At 41.0% G+C, this 10913-nt stretch overlaps 2 protein-coding genes across 8 annotated transcripts in view; one reads left to right on the plus strand and one right to left on the minus strand.

Annotated features, from left to right (window-relative positions):
- LOC122741894 (zinc finger protein OZF-like) overlaps positions 1 to 10653 on the plus strand; it is a 53376-nt gene extending 42723 nt beyond the window's left edge. Inside the window, exon 4 of the transcript XR_006354887.1 lies at positions 10489 to 10653. The gene's annotated coding sequence lies outside the window, so the exon portion shown is untranslated. The remainder of the gene's footprint in view (positions 1 to 10488) is intronic.
- Positions 1 to 10913, minus strand: part of LOC122741842 (zinc finger protein 883-like) — a 37167-nt gene that overhangs the window by 25928 nt on the left and 326 nt on the right. For 2 of the 7 annotated variants that reach the window (XR_006354881.1, XM_043985665.1), the window contains exons 1-2: positions 10691 to 10821; positions 9082 to 9274 (exon numbers count right to left, since the gene is read on the minus strand). The gene's annotated coding sequence lies outside the window, so the exon portion shown is untranslated. Of the gene's footprint in view, positions 1 to 9081; positions 9520 to 10690; positions 10823 to 10913 lie in introns of those variants that run through there. The other 5 variants (XM_043985689.1, XM_043985707.1, XM_043985680.1 and 2 more) reach the window with 5 other exon arrangements.

Below are 10913 nucleotides of genomic sequence, written 5' to 3' on the forward strand. Positions count from 1 at the left end.
CTAGAATAATCTTACTTATGTGAAGATTTGGACATAGCACTTGTCTGTTCAAAAATCTTCAACGGTTCCCTACTGCTTACCAAATAATGTTCAAAGTCCTTTACAAGGCAATCAAGGCCCTACATAATTTGATGCCACTCTATCTTTCTAGCCTTCTTATATGACACTGCTTCACATATCTTATGGTCTAGTGAAATGGGAGTGCTCTCTGCCCACCCCAAATATATATCTCTTCTCCTGCTACTTACGATCTTCTTGCTTCCAGGGCCCTGAATGCCCTGCCCATCACATATGAAAATAAAGTCAAGTTAGACATGGAACGTCATATGTGAAGGTCAGCTGAGTTGGCCAATTTACCTTCCCCCCTTCCAAATATCCCTACTACTGTCCAGTGCACCACTATCCAATGCCCCAGGTTCACAACCCAAGTGTCATCCTCAAATCTGACTATCTCTCACCCATGCTCCTCACATCCAAGCTGCTGCCAAGGCCTGTTGCTTTCTCCTTTGCAGAATCTTTCAAATATGCCTGCTTTTCCCTTCTGATACAGCCACCCCTCTAGTACAGGCCCTCATCACCTCATACCTGGACTACTGCAATAGCCTTCTGGGCACCTAAGTAGCACAATGGATAGAGTGCTACACCTAGAGTCAGAAGACTTGTCTTCCTGAGTTCAAATCCAGCCTCGGACACTTACTAGCTGTCTAACCCTGGGCAAGTCACTTGATCCTGTCTGCCTCAGTTTCCTCATATGTGGAGAAGTAAATGGTAAAGCACTCCAGTATCTTTGCCAAGAAAATCCCAAAAGGGGTCATGAAGAGCTGGACACAACTGAAAAATGACTGAACATAATAGCCTGCTGGTGGGTTGGCCTGACTCAAGTCTCCTCTTCAATCCACCCTCCATTCGGCTACTAAAGTAATTTTCTTAAAGTGCAGGTCTGATGCTATGCCGCACCCTGGGACTCAGTACCCTCTGGTGGCCTCCAAGGTCACCTCCAAGATCACCCACAAGATCCTCTAGACAAAATCTTCAGTCTGGTGTTCAGAGCCCTTTATAACTTAGGCTCCACCCGCCCCCCTCACCCATTCCAGTCTTCTTACACCTCATATACCTCCTCCTCATTCCCATTCTTCAATCCAGAGATACTGGTTTCATTTCTGTTCCTCAAACGATACTCTGGGCTCCAAGAATTTTCACAGGTTAGCTCTCATGCCCGATGTGCCTTCCCTCCTCATCTTCAGCTCCTAGCTTCTTTCAAACTTGAGCTAAAACCCCTTCTATAGGAAGCCTTTCCCCACCTCTTAATTCTTGTGTCTCCCTCTACTGATATCCTATTTATCCTTGTAGCTTGTTTGTGCACAGCTGTTTACATGCTCTCTCTACCATGAGGCTGTGAACTCTTTAAGCGCAGGGACTATCTTTCGCCTTTCTTTGTATCCTAGCACTTTGTACAGTGCGTGGCACGTATAGATTTACTGACTGGCTGGACAGGAGAATTTGTGGATGGTAGGAAGGGGCCAGGTTATAAAGGGCTTTAAGTGCCAGATGACTTTATATTTGATCCTGGAAGTAAAAGGGGGAAGTGGCTTGTGTGTGTGACCTGGTCAGATCTGAGTATTAGGAAAACCACTTTAGAAACGGAGTGAAAGACAGACTTAACTGGGAAGAGAGCAACCAGAAAGCACTGGCCATCATCTAAGTGAGAGGTGAAGAGGCTCCAAACCAGGGTGGTGGCTATATGGATGGAGAGGAGACGTGTGTGAGAAACGTAACAAAGGTACAAATAAAATCTGGTATCAGATTGGATATGTAGGGTAAGTATAAATAAGGAGTTGAAGATAACACCAAGTTAGTGAGTCTGGGTGACTGGAAGGATGGTAACACCATCAATAATAATAGGAAAGTTGGAAAGGGGAGAGTTTTGGGTGAAAGATACTATACTTTGTTTTGGACATACTGAGTGTGAGATCCCCAATGGGACACTTCAGGTAGAGGACAGGAATTCAGGAGGGACATCAGGGTTGGAATTAGGAATCATCTGCATAGAGGTAATGATTGAACCTATAGTAGCTGATAAAACCACTGAGCATGATACTATAAAGAAAAAAGAGAAGGCCCAGGAAAGAGTTCTATGGATAATCAAAATTAGTGGGCATAACATGGATGCGGTTCTAGCAAAAAGACTCAAAGGGAGTGGTAAGACAGTCAGGAGGCTAATTAACATTATAGGCATTCATTATTTGTGTATTACTTGTGTCTGTGTATTTGGCTGCATCCCATAAATTTTGAAATGTACTATCTGTATTATCATTTGATAATGATTTAAGGTAATCCACTACTGTTTCTTTCACTGCCTATTTGATTATTTAATACTTTTCAGCTTTTATGTAAGCCTACACCTTTTATTCACTGTGCTTTTATTTCCTACTAACCTGACTGTCTAATATCTATAATTACCTGTTTTCTTATGTGGACTAGCAAACAATCCATTTCTGGGTGATTTACTTGTATATTAGAAAATTCTGGTTTTTTTTCCTTTGAGTTTTTTTCAATTAGAGATATTCCAGGGCAGTGAACCTAGAGTTCAAGATTGGGTTCAATTTCTGCTGCAGACAGTAACTAGCTGAACTACCTTAGTAACTACCTTAGGGACAGGGTAGATACATCACAGACCTTAAGTTCTCACATGATAAATACAATCTACTGAGGAAATCACAGATCCATTGATTCACTCATACTATTAGCTAATATTAAGTCTGCAGTACCCTAAAGTCTATAGACTTTTCTAGTTAAATTACTGTCTAGTCATACCTACCTTATCTTGTATTTGTGAAGGAAGTTTCTAAATCCAAGTATAACATTTTATCTTATCAAGATTTTATCAAGATTTATCTTGAATAGATTATATCTAAGATCCAGGCCTACTTTCTAGGATTTCCATATCTTCTTGTATCCTATCATCCAATGTGTTAATTAATTAAATCTCCAGGTTTTGTAAAATTTTGCAAATTCGAGTAGTGCTATTTATGCTTTTATTCAAGGCAATGATAAAAATGCTAATAAATACTAGGGACCAAGCTCAGAGTTTGGGGCTCTCCATTGACAGCTCCTTCACAGATGATAGTGAACAAACTGTTAATGACTACCTTTGGAACTTGGTTAATTAATCAGATCTAAATCCATCTAATTCTATTATCATCCAGTGAAATTTCTCCATCTTTCCCACAAAAACATTCCTAAACTGTTTGTCAAATAAACCATAGCAAACTCTAACTCCCTCTTGCAAACTTCCCTATTACTGACCGGGGAAACACTATCCTCCAAATCACCCAGCCTCTCAACTTAGATGTCCTTGACTCCCCACTCTCATCAACCACATCCAATCTGTTGCCAAAGACTGTCAATTTTACTTTTGGAACATCTCTCGAATATATCTTCTTCTCCCCTGTGACACTGCCACCACTTCGGTGCAGACCCTCATCATCTCACATCTGGACTACTGTAATAACCTACTGGTGGATCTGCCTGCCCCAAACCTCTCCCTACTCCAGTCGAAAGTGATCTTCCTAAAGAGTAGGTATAACCATTAGACTACTCAATAAACTCCAAAAGCTCCTTATTCCCTCCAGGACCAAATATAAAACCTTCTGTTGGGTATTTAAAAGACCTTCAGAACCTGGCCCCTTCCATTCTAGTTGTCTTATACGTGACTCCCCTCTACAAACTCTGTGCTCCAGTGACACTGACCTTCTTGCTGTTACTCCTATAAGATACTCCAACTCCTAACTCTGTGCCTTTTCATTGGCTGGAAATATGCCCAGAATGCTCTCTCCTCCCCACCTTTGCCTCCTGGTAAAGTCAAGTTTCAGCTAAAATCTCACCTTCTTCAGTAAGCCTTTTCCAGTCTCCTTTAATGCTCATGCTTTCTCTCTGAGATTATCTCCGCATTATCCCGTACACATCTTGTTTGTAATAGTTGTTAGCATGTGATCTCCTCTTTTAGATTGTGAGTTCTTGAAAGCAGAGACTTTTACTTTTCTTTATACCCCTACTGCTCAGCACAGTGCCTGGCACATAGTACACTTGTTGACTTGATTTGTATCATTGCCCTGATCTACCAGTATGCTTCTGTGAGAAAAGGAAATGAGATGAGCTATGTTTGTAGTAAGATGCTTCCTTTACTCACTATTTACTAGCCATCCTTGTTAATAATTCATTCCAGAATCTTGTCAAGAAATTGAAAAGATGCTTATGAGTATAGAGTTTGCAGATTCTATACGTTTCAGCTTTAAAATAATAATAATTAAAAAAAAACCCAACAAGGCAAAATCTGTCCTTTATTGATTCAGCACTTCTGTTCTCCATTATCTTTCAGAGAATGTCACTGACGATAGTTCAGTTACCTCATCTACTGATTCTGTCAGCACTTGGAATATAGTTTGTGTGGGCCTGGTGACTTGAAACTCACTGAGTGCAAGTAACTATTCTCTTCCTACTTATCTTGGATTTCAAATCCCTATTAGCTATGTTTATTCTGCTTTTTTCAGTATACACAAATCATTCTTCTTGGCAGAGAAAACAGAATTAAGCATGAGCTAGTTCTCCATCATCAGTTATCTTCCCCCCATTGTGAACAACAGTTCTATTGCTTCTGTAATTCTTTCTGCCCCCTATCCTATATAGCTAAAAACAAAACAAACCTTAAACAAAACAAACAAGCCTTTTTGTTCTTAGCATCACATGCCAGCTTCGGCTAATTGTAAGAGTACCTAACTCAATTCTTACAGGACTGTGCTAGGCTTTTATATTCATCTTTCATTATCTGCCCTTGCTTTTACTTTCTGTACGTCTTTTAAAAATTTAAGGTTTTTGTTTTTTGGTCACAAGGAGGGCTCATATTTACATATAGAAACAAAAGACACACACAAAGTTAAAAGAACAAAAAACAAACCAAACTATTAAGTTCCTGCCCATCCACTCTAGTTACCAGGATATTGGTGGAACTGGGGAGGGTAAGTTAACCCCCCACATTCCCTAACCCTGGCCTGGGGGTGTAGTCCTAAATAGCAAGGGCAACACTAGTGCCAGGCAAGAGCTTTTGAGATCCTGAGACCCTGGAGAGCTGCCTTTTTACCTTCTGGCCTGGGGCTGTTGTTTTTATCCTCTGGACTACTTTTGAGCTATTCTGAGAACTGCTTCTCCTAGGGGATATTCCAGTACGATTTTAGTAAAAAGGACTGTTTGTTTAAACCCTGTCTCAGAGTGATCCATTGCTCCAGATGCGAAATACTGACCCTGACATAAAATCATTTTGCATTTTCAGAATTTCCTTCTTGAGAGCTTTCTGTGCTTCAGAGAATAACTTCCCCTAAATCTGCTGTCCCCAAATTTATGCTGCAGGTTAGCCTATTACCATCTGGCTTTCTTCTTTTCTATCACAATTGGAATGGTTATTTCCTTCCAAAATTCCCATCCTTTCTAACCCAATAACTAATTCCTTCTCATTGATAAGAATGGGGTTCAGAAAATAAATTCCTTGCATTGTTTCTTCTTTTGAAGGATGAAATTATCACTAAGGCAAACCTTTAATGAAGCCAGCTGCTCTGCTTTGCAAAAGAGAAAACTCTAGCAAATGTTAGGATCATTGAAGCTCCATTATTCCACTGTCTCTCCAACCCCCCAACCCCCAAATCACTACTCAGTCCCTTCACACCAAACTTCCTGGGACTTACTCATTTCTTCTTTTTGTCTTGGTAGTCTATAGCATAGGGTAATGTTGCATTGTCTGTTTCTCAACTGTCACCTGAATGCTCCTTGCCTGTTTCTTTCCTTTGGTTTCTGGATTTGTATGACTGTATTTCCTGAACATACAAGCTAACTTGGTTTCTACTTCCCCTGCCCCATGGCTTTTATCGATCCTGTTTCTTCTGAATAAAATTTATTCTTTTTCAAGCCCATATTCCTGCCACATGTCTTATCTGACCAAATACCAGTGAAAACTAAAAGGATAAATTTGCTTCCTTTCTTTAGGATGTTTAATTCACCTTATCTAAAGAAGACCTGCAGAGGATCTTCATTTTTTTGTGTGTCATAGATCCCTTTTGGCAGTCAGTCTGGTGGAATTATATTTTTAAATGCATAAAATAAAATATATAGGATTGGGGCAGCTAGGTGGCGCAGTGGATAGAGCACTGGCCCTGGAGTCAGGAGGACCTGAGTTCAAATCCAGCCTCAGACACTTAACACTTACTAGCTGTGTGACCCTGGGCAAGTCACTTAACCCCAATTGCCTCACTAAAAAAAAAAAAATATATATATATATAGGATTAAAAAGGAAATTGATTATACTGAAATGCAATTAACATATTAAAAAAATACCCTGGCCTAGAGAAAAACAAGTAGGATGGGCCTGATTGAGTCAGATTCATTGAAGGAAACTGGTGATATTTAGCCTGGAGAAGAAATGATTAAGACAGCTATCATATAATCCTAAATACTGAAAAAGCTAGATTAGATTTGTTCTGCTTAGCCACTGAGTGCAGAACTAGGAATCATGGGTAGAAGTTTCAAAGGGGCTGATTTAGGCTTGATGTCCTAACAATTAGAGCTCTCTAAAATGGAACATGTAGCTTCAGGAATCTTAGTCTCTTCTTCATAACATGGGATGACAGTACTTGTACTGCTACCTCCTAAGGCTGTTGTGAGGAAAGTCTGACTTTGTAAACCTTAATGTACTTTAGAAATGAAAGATAGTAGGCTTATGGTTATTTGGGCAATGAGGGGGCAGAGGGAAGGGATAAAAAATATGAAAGCTCTAGTTTTAAGTTCTGCTCAATTCCAAGACTAGCAATTAAGTGTAGGACAGGCAACTCTTTTGCAGTTAAACAGATGAGTCAACATACAGCTCAGATCCATTCATTTATTCTGGCAAAGAGTTCCATGCATTGACTTTAAAGTTGTCCAAGGTGGGATTTGAGCCCAGATGTCCCTAACTCTGAGTCCAGCTCTCTTTCTATTAAGTCTCTCACAACAGTTATGGGAGACTTCAATTAACCAGGTAGCTGCAGTAAAGCAGTAAAGTTAATCATTGCTTGGCTTGCCTTAATGATAATTTCATTCTTCAAAAAGTGCAGGAACAAATTAAGGGAAGTACCATTTTGGATCTGATTCTCACCAATGAAGGACCTAGATGTTGGGTTGAAAATGATAGGAATGTTGAGGGAAGTAACTATTCTCTTTTAGATGATGTGCTAGCAAGGAAGCTGGAAACAGTCTGGCATATAACCTAGAGTTTTGGAAGGGCAGAATTCAAAGAATTAAAAACAAAAGTATAGGGGCAGCTAGGTGGCACAGTGGACAAAGCACCAGCCCTGGATTCAGGAGGACTTGAGTTCAAATCTGACCTCAGACACTTGACACTTACTAACTGTGTGACCCTGGGCAAGTCACTTAACCCTTATTGCCCTGCCAAAACCAAACAAAAACCACGCCCCCCCCAAAAAAAACCCAAGAAAGGGGGGCAGCTATGTGGCACAGTGGATAAATCATCAGCCCTGGATTCAGGAGGACCTGAGTTGAAATCCGACCTCAGACACTTGACACTTACTAGCTGTGTGACCCTGGGCACTCACTTAACCCTCATTGTCCCGCAAAAAAAAAAAAAAAAAAAAAAGAAAGTAAGGGTAGGATTCTGTGGACTAAAATCCACCAGGGAAGTAAGCCTAGGAGGGATGGGAAGAGGATTTTAAGGATGAACTATTGAGGACACAATAACACAAACAATTCTGATTAGAGGAAATGAATCAGTTGATGATGAAAATGCAGAGGAAACTCATCAATCAGATTTTTTTGTTTTGGTGAGGCAATTGGGGTTAAGTGACTTGTCCAGGGTCACACAGCTAGTAAGTGTCAAGTGTCTGAGTTCGGATTTGAACTCAGTTCCTCCTGAATCCAGGGCCAGAGTTCTATCCACTGTGCCACCTAGCTACCTCATCAATCAGAATTTTCAAAAGACATGACCAGAAGATGGAAGTAAAGGCAGAGAGAGGAGAGAAGGCAGTTAAGGACAGAATATTGGGGAACATGAAAATTAAACAGTTGGTAAGAGGAAGGGCATTTATTAAATCAACTGAACAAAGGTTTACCTTTGATCTCTAAGCCAACGGAGAACTATGTGTCCTTTCTTTCTTTCTCTCTCTCTCTTTTTTTTTTTTTTTTGAATAAGTAGGTGGGACTTCCTAGGGACTATCTCTTTTACTGTTTTTGTGCAGATTTTCATCCCAGCATTCCCTATACTCAGCCTGCCTTTGCTCTGGAAGCAGGCACTGGCAACTGAGGATCCTTTGCTTCTTTCCACTCTCACCAGTCCAAAAGACTGAACCGGTATATATATCTGGGGCGAACCTTAGGTTTTCGTATTCACAAAGAATTAAATTCACATTCAGATGAGACAACAGCCAAAATAGGAGTTATAGTATCAGAGACTAGACAGAAATGACACCTAAAGTCTGAATGGAGATTGAAGCATACTTTTAAAAAATAACTGTTTTCCCTTTTTAGTTTGTGTTTTCTTTCACAACATGACTAATGTTGATATATGTTTTGCATGACTGCACATGTATCACCTATATCAAATTGCTTGCCTTCTCAATGAAGGGGAAGGAGAGGGAGGGGGAGAATTCAGAAGTCAAAAATTTTAAAAAGCAAATGGTAAAAATTATTTTACATGTAATTGGAAAAAAAAAATTGGAAACAAAAAGAAATGGTATCTTAAAAATGTGACACTGAGGAAGGAAATGGAATAAGATGAGAATCCTGAAGTCAATTCCACAGAGAGGGAAAAAATGGCAAAGGACCCACCCCTGTTCTGCTGAGGCAGGTAAGGAAGGGAAAACTCAATCCAGTGAGGAAATAGCTAAACAGATTCAGAAGATTTGTTCTCAGAAGTCACATTCTTAATTTCCAACTTCTTGGTGCTGAAAAGACTAAAACAATACAAAGTGGCCTTTTATTTCATTTGAAGAGAGATCTGACAACTAGGTACAGTAAGTAATATAATGTAAACTCTCTCTCACTCACCTGAGCAGTCACCTTCTCAGGCTCTCTTCCTTCAGCTTCCTTTGTGTCCACATGTTCAGGGCCCACAATTCTTCTCTTCACTATTGCTGAGAGTTCACATCAGGTCTAAACATTTAAAATCCTGCTTGTGGGAAAGAGAATGGGATCTGGTCGTTTGTCCTGGGTATCCAGAGCTCAGTCCTAGTTCCTGGGTCTTCAGGGGACAGAGAGGATGAGAAGGGCATCATGTTAGGAAGGTTGAGGGAAGTCCTGAGCATTCTTTGTTTGGGGCCTCAGGACTTTTCCTAGTATCCTTCAATAATTTTTCATCCCTTAAAGTCTGTGCATCTGATTATATATTATGCTCTTTCCATCTTTGTGGCCATCATCTACAGCAGAGGTGTCAGACTGAAGCTTGCAGTCAAGGCCTTGACCAGATTTAAATGTAATTGGGAAATACTAAACAAAATAAATAAAAACACAACGCAACATAATGTTAATTTGTGGTTTTCTAAGTCAATATGTGGACAGCAGGGATCCCTCTCTATTTGAATTTGACACCACTGCTCTCCAGTCATTCTAGTTCCTTACTGACTTTAAACTGCCTTACAGTATTACTCTCTATTCTATATCTAGTTTTTATCCTTGGAAACTTCAATGTAAACACACAATTCCTTTACCTTCTTGAGGCTAAACTCCTCCACCCTTATGCAGTCATACACTGGCAGAATCACACCCTAGAGAGATATCTCAGAACTGTACCTCTAAAATCTTGAACTTTGAAATTCTCTTTTCAGGTCATAATCTCTAATTCTTTCATCTCTCCCTCTCTTTTACTTACAATTACCCTATTATCCAGACTCATTGTGATCTTTAGTTCCTTACCCTTTCCTTTTCTCCCTCACTTCACTTAACCCCAAATCCAGCCTTGGCTCTCCGGTCTCTCCCATCTTAATGATTCACTAGCCAGCATCCTAGATCTAAATGCACCTCCACAGTTCTGAAACTAATCCTCAACTCTGGGTAGTTCCCATCATCCGATTTCATTTATTAAGAGCTTACTATGCTATGTGCACTAGCTATAGGCACCGTGCTAGGTGCAGATTTCTCTCTTCTTACTCTAATGGTAACAGACTGCTGGAGGAAGACACAGAATTCCACTAATTCACCTCCTATAAATTTATAGGTCATAATCTCAGCTGAGGTTTCACTGCTCCGCTGTAATCCTCCTATCTGAAACCTTTTCCTCTCTTAAGGACCCAAAACACAACCTCAGGCTCCAGTTGGAAAGATCATGACCTCCAACTTCACATCAACTGCCCTCTTCGGCTTCTCGGCATCATCCCCCTTTCTTTCTCCTGTCTATGGGGAGAGATGTTACTATTTCTGACTAGAGCTAACCCATCATCCATGCCTTCTCTCCTCCAGGCAATCATGCCCTGTCTCTTGTGCATCTTTACGAACTACCCACCGGTGGGTTGAAAGGAGAGCACTTGGTCAACGACAAGGGCTTCTATGAGTACAACGTAAAGGCCAGATTCGAGGAATGACACTTGGCATTCAAGGCCCTCCTAAGTGGGGCCACCCTCCCTGTCCAGCCACATCCCTTCACTAGGAGAAGAGAGCTCACCTCTAACCTCACGCCTGGAGACTGTGGGGAAGAGGAGCGGACACGAGAGGCGGCGGGGCTGGGGTTCACCCTCCGCTACGAGGTCTTGCTGACAGGGGACAAGGAAGGACCGGCCACTAAACGAACCCGTGGAGTCCGGGCCCGGAAACCCCTCCCCATCGGAGAAGCCGGACCGAACGGACCGGAAGTAACGCTCCTGACTCCCACCCCCAGCATGGGATCC

Source organism: Dromiciops gliroides, chromosome 1 (assembly GCF_019393635.1).
Source record: "Dromiciops gliroides isolate mDroGli1 chromosome 1, mDroGli1.pri, whole genome shotgun sequence".
NCBI classification, from domain to species: Eukaryota; Metazoa; Chordata; class Mammalia; order Microbiotheria; family Microbiotheriidae; genus Dromiciops; species Dromiciops gliroides.